Genomic DNA, 13,857 nt, shown 5'->3' on the forward strand with positions numbered 1-13,857 from the left:
AAAAGGGCACCAACCAAAAACTACTGCGTAGAATTAATTGGAATTTTTCACACACAAGCCTTGCTATATGAGCTCTCAAAGCATATAAAAATTATACGGCTTAAATGTGAAGTTTGGTGCAAAAGAATACAATTAAATCCTCTGTCGGGAAAAAACGAAATGACTTTCCGAACAACCCTATATTTTTCTTCTTCCAGTTTTCTGTTAATACCTAAAGTGACACGTAACAAAATATCTATTCTCAATAATTTAATAACATTTACGGCCTTCACATTAGCAACAAGTTTCACAATAAGAATAACACTAATGAAAGTTGATCTTAAACGGACAAGTTAAGTGTCTTACACACAATGACGTTCGTTTTAAAAGAGCATGCTTACATAAATTTTACCCAAGTGCAAAATATGTTGCGTTACTTCGAGAAGAATACAGCGGTTATTATTACACACATAATAACAAATGCTATAGATTAACATTGCTTTCGACGATCATCGTATCATCCGTCCACACGTACGTATTACGTACACACACATAAACATGGACATACGACTGTAATAATAACAAGCAGTTATACGGTGAAAGTAACGCAGTTGTTTGTTGTTCATAAAAATGAATAGGCGCAAATAAATAGACGGCTCAGTGCAAATCAAGGTTTCAGAATTAACAGGTATTAATAAGAGTCATTAACAGGTTATGTCATCAAACTCGCTAAGAATAATGGCCTCATTGTATAACATTTGTTTGTTGACTTAAATGTCGTGAACAGACATAAAAACACAGGTAATTAAATTGCACAGGTTCTTTTTGCATAAATAACACGGCCTTTACCTAGAATTATTTAAAACATGGGAACTGGGAATGTTTCGGGATAAAAATATTCAAGATTACATTACATAATAAAACAAAAAATTAATATTGTCAAAATAATGCTCAATTTTGTTAAACGTGTTGCAATAACCTGAAACATTCAATGCAACAATGTCATTGAAGAATTATAAACGCAATGTTAAATTACCAAAAAGGCATAGATATAGATCATCCACCTAGAGGCCCCATTTCTTTTAGGTAAGGACAGATGATATAGGATTAAAATAATATTAATTTAATTATTACAAAAACAAATAGCAGTCAAACTTCCTTAGATAGGACTAAAAAGAGTTTTGTGAAGTTTCTGTTATTAAAAAGATGTCACAATCAAACTCAATCTCCAATCTCTAAAATTTTAATAAGGAGTACGCATATGTAAGTATATTAACGCACATCACAGTAAGTACATGACCTCAAAAAGGGGCTATTCCTGCCACTCTTTATCAAGAGATACCTCATTATAATTTGTGTACTGTAAATTTAAAAACACACATTTATTAAGCATCTGCCTATAAAAATCGGCAATGGTTATTGTCATCTACCTACATGATTCCATCCTGCAAGTATTTGATTTTATGCTTTATTTCACTGCAAAGTATAGTGGTTGGTTTTTGAAATCATTTTAAGAGAAATATTATTAACAACCACAAAATTGGTGTTAATGTAAATTTAAAATAACATGCATATCACTTAAAATTACGTAAAGCCTAGCTTACATTTTTTTAAACATGGACTAACATTTTCGGAAAGATTAGGTAGTAGATACATAAAAAAAGCAAAGATGAAAAAAAAAGTTTAAGGATGTTTGGGAGGTATGTCAAAATGCTACGAGACAAATAAAAATTTGGAAGAACGTTCCTCATTCAATTCTAAAACTAAACCGTTAAAAAGTTATTGAAATTTTAAAAAATTGTAATTTTACACGTCATTTTATGGAGATTCGTTAACCGAACAGATTAAATTTATTTTTATTAACAGAAAAAAAGCTACCAGAAATTTCAAACTTTTATAATAAGTAACTTGAACTCTGGAGAATCACTTTAGCGTAAGGTTATTCAAATTCACTAAATGGTTATCGAGGAAAAAATGAAAAATTAGCTGAAAATCTCGTTTTTACTTGATAATATAATGATAATATTTATAATTGTCTGAAATAAATGCAATTTTAAAGTTTTAATTATTATTTAAACATATTAAAAAGTTTTACGCTCATTATTAATAGAGATTGAAACTAAATATTTTTTTGTTTCGAAGTTGAAATCAAGGCATATTCACTGCCAAAAGTCAGTTAAAAATTTTCCATATTATTCGTTATTTCTTATTTTATTCAAAGTTTTTGGTCAAATTCCAAATTTTCTCTCAAACCGTATACTTTTTTTAGTATAGATAGTATTTATTTACCTCATGATATGCTGCAAAACCTAATTAATCACGAATTTCTAATTTTATGTACTCTTGTCTCCGATTGTACCTCCCAAACATCCTTAAGACATATGCACATCAAACTGTCCTTAAAATATAAGACATTATTATCATAAATTAATGAAATAAGAAATTAATCACTATTTTTTTGGTCTCTTCCACTTCAATTGATGAAATTTTAACCGAATTTTGTTTTCATTTCATCGAATACTAATTAGATGCCACTTGGTTCGTTTTACTTTGTCTTAAATTTTAAATTCATATATAGTTAACCACACTTTTATTGATGACCCGATGACCGAAGGCTTTAAAAGGATTACAAATTTGCAGCTGCTCGCTTTAAACGGCACATAATGAAATGATTAATCAAAATAACTCCACCCAACTCTGTAAGAACCTACAATTAAATAGCTAGCCATAATTATAGTCAGCAAACTTGCATTTCCCACGATTAATATCGTTATGTTGTTGTTCTTATGGCGCTGCGGTCACAGAATCTGGGCTAAGAAAATTGGAACGGTACATTTGCCTAGTGATGCTTTTACCATAGAATGCAAGATCATTCAGTTATTTTTATAATACATATTATCTCTTCGTATAAACTTTTTGAAGGGCAATAACATGAATAAAAAGTTCGATTCGCATTTGTCTAACTCACATATTTGTTGCAGTAGAAAAATTCAAATTTTACTTAATGAAAATCCATATCAAAATAAAAAAAAATACAACACGCTACTGAAGTGAAACTTCTTCAAACACACAAACGTACCGGGATAGGGGTTAAGGAGTTGGTTTAATGGTATTATTTGTACACTATGAATTTAAATTTTACACTATACATGCTGGAGTTGCCTGTAACGAATGTTGCAGTGAAGCGCGATCACGGCTTAAGCGATCCCCACTACGAATTCGACTACGTGACCGAGTAGGGGGGGACATCCGTTGCATGATTTCGTTACATAACAACTCGCATGAAACGAACTTACCCTACCGTGCGTAACGAAGTTTCATTTCAATAACACTTTTCAGTAGAGATGCACCGCATAGTGATTTTGCCGGGTAGCGGATAACCGTGTAGCCCAGCATTAGCTGTGCCGGATGACTTAAGCTCCATCAACCGTTGAATATCTTATTTAATAATTTCAAGACGTTAGTTAATGTAGAATTATAAGATAATCAATGAGCAGTATCTAAGTTATATTAAGGGAAGAAACACCGAAAGAAGTAATAAGAAAGTCAACGAAAATGTTCTCTTCTTAGCACGAATAAAAATTAAAATCTACAATTTAGGAATAAAATTGGTGAAATATTGCGTCACGTTGTCACATCTATTCGGACACCCTTCTCCTAGTCACAAATCATCACGCTAGGCAAAAGCCATTTTTATCCTAATCTCCTATCGTTTAACCCTCACATAAGGAGTTTCCTCAAAGGTCAAGAGTAATTCTATAGTTGGTTCATGAAACAGATATAGTTATTTCAGAAGAGGATTAAATTATGATACGCCTGCCCTAATTAACTAAACAATTACCTTCGAGGAGCCCCTTCCCGCTTGAGGATGAAAAAACGTTGGGAGATTATAAAAACAATTGCTTTTGACCTGAATTAATTCAGAGTGATTTTAGTAATTGTCCAGAATTGGGGCTCCAGACCAATCATCATCATAAGGTCATTAGTCCTAAGACTGGTTGGACACGTACCTCCACTCTTTCCTATCCTGAGCTAAACTTCGCATTTCCCTAAAACTACTATAGAACAGCCCACATCCTTAACTATTTGCGAAGAGTAATCTAATCTAGGTCTACCTCTACCCCTCCTAACTCCTGTTTCTGCCTCTAATATGTCTCTGACTAGACCTTCCAATATCGCTTTAAAATTTTTTTCATGGATTTCCGGTCATTCTACTTAATAGAATTAGATATTAGAAGGTGGAGGAGACAGTTATGACTTCATAAATAAAAAAATTTTTTTTGAATAATTTCTCAAAATTGCTCCAATTCTGAATTATTGGTAACGTAACTGTTTGGTTAGGTATAGATTTATGACAGATTGGCCTCTGCTCAATTATTCCAAAAAATTTTTCTTCGATTTCCGGTCATTTTAAATGATAGATTTAGATATTAGAACTTATGACTTCATAAATTAAAAAAATTTGTTTGAATGATAATTTTTCAAAATTGCTACAATTCTGGATTTTTGGCATCTGCCCAATCGCTCCAAAAATTTTTCATCGAATACATTTCTGAGGGTTCAATGTTCAATAAAACTAATGCTTTCTGTGAATAAAATACTCTAACAGGAATATTGTATAAACTGCAATCTATCATAAATCTACCTAACCAAACAATGACGTTACCAATACAGATAATTATCCAGAATTGGGGCAATTTTGAAAAATTATCATTCAAAAAAATTTTTTTTTATTTATGAAGTCATAAAAAACCGTCTCCCCCACCTTGCAACGATTTTGGTCTGGAGCCCCAGTTCTGGACAATTACCGTGATTTTGTTTCAATACATATTAAATTTGTCCAGAACCAGAATTTACAGAAGCAAGTAAACTGCATGAGTCTGTAGCGAATAAGAGATGCACAATCAACTCATGACCGGTGCACCAGTGAACAAGTCGATTGCAACAACTGCAAACATCGTCCATTTAATTTTGCATCGCTTATTTATATATTAAACAGTCAGGCAATAGAGGTTTAAAACTCAGTTTCCTTTCGCATTCAATTCTACATTACAATTTTTTATCAAAATAATTGTACTGCAATTTCGGTTACTCACATGTTCCTGAAATGAACAATAAGGGCGTGTATTACCCACAGCGGACACCTAAGGCCTACAAACACGTCTAAAATTTTCAACACTTATTTATCTCCGATACTTGGTTATTACGTACACTTCAGCGTTCATAATTATTATACTTACATCACATTATCTACGTATACCACGCGACAACATACCTATTTACTTCTGGCGTCCGACGCCGACGACGCCGTTAATACGAATACAATCGACGCGGTCGGTGGCTATTCGAGTTTGCCATGAATTCGAGCAGACGGACGAGCGTCGCTAGCGTCTAACGATAGTCGAGTCTGGCCGCGTCGCGTCGGTTTTGCTGTGCTTTCTGGTAGCAACGATACATAAAATACATAGAAGATACAAGTGACAGTGGAGTTTCAACGACACTACATGCGACATGGCAAGGTTAGAGTGTGGAACAAAGATGAAGGACGTAACAACTGAACACAACAACTGGGCCTGCCACTCTTTTTGCAATACAAGATATTCCAAACTATGTATTGCAAAGGATATGCAGTTTGGAATCTTTAATAACTCAATTAGTAGCACATTATTATTCAGAGAAAAAAGGTCAAGATCATTTTTATATAAATCAAAATTGTTTACGGAAAACTTAGGAACATATCTCGTACGCTTCGGCAACGACCAAACTTGGATTACAGTGGGAAATAATGAAAAAAATTGAACAAAGATAGCAAAAGAAGTAATGTGTAAAATCTAATAATACTTCAATGAGGACCCGAAAACCAAAGAAAACAAACCATGAACCAATCCCAAAAGTTCAGTTATGACACCACCTTAATTAAAAATCCTTGATGAACACACCAACAGAACAGTCACCGATTAAAAATGTTACGAAAAAACGGCTGAAGACCTGTCAAAAGAATATCAGTTATCACACTAAGGAAACCAAAAGTTCATCGAATGATTGTAGAGTATTGAAGACCACCGCCGAAAATCCTTGACTTTATATAAAAGTGGCCACTACACTGGAATTCGATTACGTCATCCTTGTAGTCTACTCTATCGATGCTCTTGGTCTAGACCTCTAGACTCAGATATTGCATGTTGATATATCAATCGTAGATTATCATTTAGATTTTGAATAACCAAAATTGGAAGTAATTCATCGTAAAACGAGACCTATTGGTTTTACAAGGATAAGGAAAAATTCAATTATAGCTAACGTCAAAAATGGCCAAAACTTGAAGCATTTGATAGGAGAGAAAATATCCCCAAAGTTATAGAAAGTTATTTAAATACACAATAATTTCGACTGAAACTAAAAAGTTTTGGCAAAATTCCTTTGTCTACTAGTTAGGATTTTTTTCTGGTTATTGCTGTAACTTTCAATAAGTTTATTCTTTGTGTCTTAACTGTGTCTGTCCACTGCATGCATTTATCATACGTCTATCCATTTACTTAACTATTTTATAAACCAAGAAAATTTTATAATGTCTATTATCAAGACTTTAGTTTTTTAAACTCTCTAAAAATTATTAAGTAGAAACCTAGAAAACATTGTAACAACAGACACATACTCTGCAACCTCCTTCCCCTTACTGTAAAAAAACATAACCCTCCAACCTATTACACGTGAACTAATAAGTGAGTCAATCCAAAGATAAGGATTTACAACCATCTAGCACTCATACTAAAAAAACACTCATAACCCTTCAACCCCATCAAAGAAAAAAAAATTGGCACCCAGATATTTAAACAAAAAAAATTTAAAAATGGTTCGAGATACAAGGGAGCCTCGAACATTCAAAGTAAAAAGACCCGTATAGGCACTACTAAGGATAGATAAAATCGCTGGAATCAGCTGTTATATGTATAATGAATGTACAGTGAAAATTAACAGGTTAGGAATAATAGGAATCAAAACATAAAAAATCAAATACTATTAATATCAATTTTGTCTAGCTCTTATGAAGATTAGCTGATACCGTTCTGATTCCAGTCTAAAGGACGTCGTGTGTTGGAGTTGCTTTCTAACGTTTCGCCAACACGAGTGCCGAGCTTCTTCAGAGGTCCTTCCATCTCCGATACTAAATGTGGCCTGTGTAACTGTGTAAGAAGCAACCCAGCACACAACGGCCTTTCGACCCGAATCATAACAGCATCGGTTCACCTACTAGCCGCGAAAGCATTTACCAATTTATCTTCATCATCATCATAAGATCGTCAGTCTTAAGACTGGTTGGACACGCACCTCCACTTTTTCTTATCCTGAACTAATCTTCGCATTTCCCCAAAAATAGAACAACCCACATCCTTAACTGTTTGCGAATAAGTCTACTTCTACTCCTCTTAACTGCCTCTAATATGTCTCTGACTAGACCTTTCTACCTGAGAGGGTGTCCTACCAACCTATCTGGCCTTTTTCTTATTGACTTGCTTCGAGTCCTGTATACTCCTATTCTTTCTAATACCTCTTCATTTATAACCTTCTCTATCCACGGTATCCTCATTATTCGACTGTAACACCACATTTGGAACGCTTCTAACCTTTTCTTTTCCGCCGCGCTCACCACCCATGTTTCGCACCTGTACAGCGCCGCGCTTCAAGCATACCAAATAATAACTAAAAAAGGTTTCACGACTGGAAAAAAGAGGATCACTAACTAAGGGGGTCGTATCCCGCAATATCTTGCTACTAATTATTTATTAGCAGTGCAAAATAAAGCTTCACCACCAAAACTAATTACATCTTTGAGTCCTCCATGGACCTGCACATCACAATAGTCATGACAGCCTTGTTGCTGTCAACCCTGACCAATTTGTGTACACATTTAATCTTGAGATTTATTACAGTGTCATCCATAACAATATTTTTACGCACAGGCACAAAACAAACCCTTCTCGAAATAGAAACAAAAAAAAATAAATTCTGAAAGAAACTATTATTTGAAAAAAAGGAGACGTTAAAAAGAAACTGAATTTTGAGTGAAACGAATTGATGAATAGGACTCGAACACATGAAGCGATTATATTTGAATCTTCTCTGTTCATTTAGAAATAGGTTTTATTTTGACAGTGCCGTTTAATTGGGGTGTATCTGCGACAAACTCGCTTACATTGTCGTCGTGCTCGCGATACAATGCGAAAAGGTCGCGCAACGACATTTAACCCAAGAACGACGGATCTTAAACGTAATACTGTAGGTATTATACATACACAACAGTAATAATGTTGCAGGTACTGTCGTATTCTACAGACACTTCGTTCAACTTTGGCATAATAACAGACATCAATCGCGTCCTTAGAACCTCTCAATGCACCTGTAATATCGTTGGACCAAAACAGTCGTTTCGTAATTTTCTTATTAAAAGGCGTTCCATTCGGGCGAATATAATCGTTCTGACATTTTATTTAATCAAAGAGAATAATGTCAACATTAAATCTGACATTTTTTTTATTGGAACAAATTTACAAAACGTTTATTATTTATTCTATTCTTTATTTACTTCAAGGGCAAGCACTTTCCTAGATTTAAGTAGACAATTCACCATAAAAAAGAGTTAATAAATGATCCAACTAAAAAGTTAACAAGCTTCGACCAATTTACTGTTTCGAGAGGAGGGGTGACGATAAGCCCCTTATTTGGCCCCAGCTAATTAATTATAGTTATTGTGGAATATTCGTAACATTCAAAAAGAAAATGGATATGGCCGCTTGGACCTAACTTTTTCTCCTGATTTTACGATCCAATAGAACTCTTCGATCGATTGATTGATAATTGTAGCCTTTCGAGTAACATTTCTCATAAACTCTTCAGTTTAACACAAAATAGGAATTTTTAAATTTTAAACACTAATGAGTACTACATTAGCTCCCTTTGGTGTAAATTAAACCGCATGCATACCGGACAAAAGGATTAACTTTAATCCTAGTGAACCACACGCACTCAGTTTAACATCAGCAACATAAAAAAAAATAAATTCATTCATTTACTTTCTACTAAAATGGTTTATAAGAAATGATCCAAATCACTTAATATTTGCTCTTAAATTCAAAAAACTGTTCCTATTAATGACATGATCACGCAGTTTTTACAATAATATTTTTATATTAATATTTCTAATAATTTAGAAATTCGAAAAAGAATTAGTTAAAGCTTTACGTTTTGAGTGTGGCATCATACGGGTGCGAATCATGGACGGTGGGTGCGGCGGAAAAGAAAAGAAACGTTCGAAATGTGGTGTTACCGGCGAATGATGAGGAACCACTAATAGAGAAGGTTAGAAATAAAGAGGTATTAGAAAGAATAGGAGAACACAGGATTCCATGGAGGTCAATAAGTTATAGGCAAGATAGGTTGGTAGGACACCTTCTCAGGCATGAAGGGCATGTCAGAGACAGAAACAGGAGTTAAGAGTAGAGGTAGATTAGATTACTGTTTACAAACAGTTAAGGATGTGGGTTGTTTTAGTTTTAAGGAAATGCGAAGATTAGCTCAGGATAGGAAAGAGTGGAGGTGCGTGTCCAACCAGTCTGAGGACTGACGACCTTATGATGATGATGAATATTTCTAAATAATAACGGCCCGCTGGTTGTTATGTAGCTCTAAAATAAATAAAAACGCCAATTAAAGGACAAATAACAGGATACCGTTGCCGTTGATAATAAAATAGCAAGGTCTGTAAAAGTTCAAAAACAATGCCTAACAAGAGACAACAACTAGCATGGTATTTCCATTTTTTCTGTCTGTTACTTAATATAATAAGGAGAAACAAATTGCCGTTTATTTACACAGGTGATTATTTTCAGTCACTGCACAGCACAGTGGTGCAACGATCCGAAGTTTTATCATATGGAATATAATCTGTATCTATTAATTTTTTTGGACTTACATTAACATTTTGTTTTACGTAAGAAAAGCTGCAAATTTTCTGCAATATTATCGTGCACCCTGTAGCTATTCAGAATAGTTTATTATACAGTGCCCAGGTGAAAAAGTTGTCAAATAACTAGTATAACCCGTTCAAATTTGGACTGATGGAACATTTGTCGAGGATGCGTAACACCTAGGAACATTTTAACTCGTCAAAAGATTGGTGATTTTGAATTAAAAATCTCGACTTAATATCGAAGGAAAATCCTAGATATCAAAGGAGCATCCTACATGTCGAAGGTACTCCCTGGATTTCAAATGTAAGCATAAGATACAGTAGGCGTTTCAATAGTCAGCTAATTCCAAAAAGTCAAAACATGAGATGATTATTTAACCGAACAAATTATCTTCACATATCTGTACCTAGGCTAGAGTCATAAATATAAAGAAGATAGCTAGGTATGTATGTAAAATGATTTCAAACATCCATAGTATTGACCAATTTTTTAAATAACCTTTTAAATTTTATAAACAAAACACTTTCAGTAACTCAAACAAATCATTATCTAAAACTGGACCACAGTGCGTCGCCAGTCTACAGTAACCGAAGAAAGTTCCTGAAGCATGTCCGTAAAACTTCCATAATACGTTGCACGCAATTATTTTTTTTACGTTACGTTTTCCGTTTTAACAATGACATTCGTATGCGAGCAGATACGTGTAGGCGTTTCTTTTCGTTTCATCGACAACAGATAGATACCGACGCGACGGACGGACAGACTGACATGGCATTGAAAATGATTATAATGATGATGACGATGGTGTGATTGTGTTCTTCTCTTATTCTTCTTCTTCTTGTGCTCGTCCTGCGCCGCGGTGTCATTCAACTCCAAGCTCGAATTTCGTCGGTCGTTGGAATTTTAATGATCCGAAAAAAGAATTAAAAAATCGTGTCATATTTTAGTTACTTTGCCTATTAACTACGGCAACGAAATCTCTGGCTGAGACGTATCTCGACCAACCGAAGTATACAAATCCTCTCTCGTATTAAATCGTTATCGAAATAATGAATAATAGCGAACCTGTCGGACCCGCTGGTATTGATAAAATGATCTCAAGAAAAAAAATCTAAACGCCCATTTAAACTAATGTATGTTATTAATATTGTATCGTGCTGAACCAGTCCATTTCAAAACGTAAAAGAATCACGATGTCCAGAATCGCGTTCTTTTTCTTTCTGCCATACATTTTCATTACATAAACGTTCAAATTAACTACATAAATAAATAAATTAATAGAGCATGTACCCATTTATTATAGCCATACCAAGAAATGTTGGATTGACCTTCAAATAATGGTATAGATTTATTGTTGACTATCTTTTACAGCATTTGTTAAGGATACCTCCATATCGATTATTATTTATCACCTAACAAGAAAGATTTTTCCTGACACATACATGTAATTAATACAAGGACCAAACCTGACTGATCTTTTCGTTCATTTTACATAACATCTACTACAACGAGACAAATATGAACAACAACCCTACACATATATTATCAATAATAAATAGTCTACCGTCCTCTCAACAAAATAATGCAATATGACTAATTCGATGAAAATCGAAGCCAGAATAATCGATTCATAAAAGAATCGAAGTCTAAAAACTCCATTTCTCAACAATCGAACTTTTATGGATTTGGTTTTGAGCTTTTATATGGAAAACAAAATAAGATACTGATTCGAAATGATCAATCTTATATTGTCATCATCATCATAAGGTCGTCAATCCTAAGACTGGTTGGACACGAACCTCCACTCCTTGCTATCCTAAACTAAGCTTCGCATTTCCTTAAAACTAGAACATCCCACATCTTTAATTATTTGCGAACAGTGATCTAATCTAGGTCTATCGCCACCCCTCCTAACTCCCGTTTCTGCCTATAATATGTCTCTGACTAGACCTTCATGGGTATCCTACCAACCTATCTCGCCTATTTCTTATTGACTTCCATAGAGCCCTCTGTTCTCCTACTCTTTCTAATACCTCTTCATTTCTAACCTTCTCTATCCACGGTATCCTCATTATTCGCCTGTAACACCAAATTTCGAACGCTTCTAACCTTTTCTTTTCCGCCGCGCTCACCACCCATGTTTCGCACCTGTACAGCGCCGCGCTTCAAACATACACCTTTAACAATCTTTTTTTTAATTTCTAAATAGAAGTAACTTCTTTTTATTAAAGGCGGCTCGACCCTGCGCTACCCTCTGATTTATATCCCTACTACTTCTTCCGTCCTGACTTATCTGACTTCCTAGATCAACCACTTCTTCTAATTTTTCGTCTTCTACCCTTATCACTACATAGTATAAAACAAAGTCGCTTTCCCGCTGTCTGTCCCTATGTATGCTTAAATCTTTAAAACTACGCAACGGATTGTGATGCGTTTTTTTTTTTTAAAGATAGAGTGATTCAAGAGGAAGGTTTATATGTATAATACATGCATAATATAGTACGGAAACACTGATAATTTTAGAGGTTTCTAATGTGATGTCGTAAATAAACACATTTTTTGCGCTTACATTGCAAACGCTGGCTGAACCCTACGAGATAGATCAAAATAATGTACTACAGTATTGTACAGCTTAAAAGGGTCTACAAAAAGGTCCGCGATGGTATATGTCTATTTCTTAGGGATAACCCACAATAACCATTCTTATCCTTTACTTTTTATGAGAAATAATGACTTATTTACGAAGCGATTGTAGGCAATACAGCATTAATCCTTATCCAATTAAGTACTTTTAAATACATTGTGCATTTATATAGATCAATATGGCCCTTTACAGCATGTAATTTAAACGAATATTTTCGAAGATATTACATATTTAAAATGCAGGAACATAGCGGTTGCGGCGGTGCCGGCCGGGAGGCCGGTTTGTATTGTCTAATGATAAAAAACTGTGAATGTTGTATATAAAGACATTCTGTAGTATATTTACTATGTTCAGGGGGTATGTTTTGAAGATTTAAAGAATCTAAACAAAACAAAAATATATTTAGTATCAGCATTGCACCCGTGCGAAGCTGGGGCGGGTCACTAGTTATATTATAAGAGTAAAGAATTATTTTTCATTTATCGATCAATTTTATCGTCTATTCTTTAGTTATCGCCGAAACAAAAATGTGCCTGACCTAAATTTACTAGATCGGTTCATTATTTAATAACTACTATTAAAGCAATCAACTTTTGATTAAGCGATCTCAGGCCGTCGTCGCTATCCTGTGGTATTCGGGAAATTATTCTCTAGCATTAATCGTGCATTCTACCTTCTTCTTGTGGAAAAAACACGGTCTCTTTGCCAAATTTGGTGTAAATGCAATGTTTAACTTGTTAAATGAGATTCGGCCGTTATTTCCCGATATTTCCGTGCGCGTCTATTTACAGACGACGCGACGCGATACGACGTATGTTCCAAGGTGTAGTTTGCGTTGTAGTTAACGCCCGCGTGTTTAATGAAAGTGCAAAAAGCTTGTTCGTTTCCTGGTTCGGAAGAACACAACGAGTCCTTTTGTTGGCCCCGTAATTTAGTCACTGCTTTAGGTCATTAGCTTTTGTTTGCGACCTGGCAGTGCTCTGGGTCGAGAGCGAAAGAGAATAATACCAGGGACTAATGAAGTGTGCACGGAATGGTACAGCGCCGCGCACACTATTGGCCACACTCTCCTTCGCCATATCGCACGTAAGTAATTCTATTGTCAGATAGTACTTGATTGAAATAGGGTAAATTAGGGATAATTTTCTACCGGTTATACTTTACATAGTTTAATTTTTAAAATGTAGAAGCGCCTGAACGGATTAACCTGGTATTTTTATGTTACAGTCGCTTTACTTGATAAGTATAAAATATTAATAAAATAAT

The 13,857-nt window shown here is 34.6% G+C and overlaps 1 protein-coding gene across 5 annotated transcripts in view; it reads right to left on the reverse strand.

Moving 5' to 3' along the window:
- LOC108741540 overlaps positions 1-13,857 on the reverse strand; it is a 234,553-nt gene that overhangs the window by 124,347 nt on the left and 96,349 nt on the right. Inside the window, exon 1 of one of the 5 annotated variants that reach the window (XM_018476372.1) lies at positions 5,220-5,380. The exons of 3 other annotated variants lie outside the window; for them this stretch is intronic. The gene's annotated coding sequence lies outside the window, so the exon portion shown is untranslated. One more of the 5 variants, XM_018476371.2, reaches the window with a different exon arrangement.

Source organism: Agrilus planipennis, unplaced genomic scaffold (genome assembly GCF_000699045.2).
Source record: "Agrilus planipennis isolate EAB-ADULT unplaced genomic scaffold, Apla_2.0 scaffold305, whole genome shotgun sequence".
In the NCBI taxonomy this organism is placed as follows: Eukaryota; Metazoa; Arthropoda; class Insecta; order Coleoptera; family Buprestidae; genus Agrilus; species Agrilus planipennis.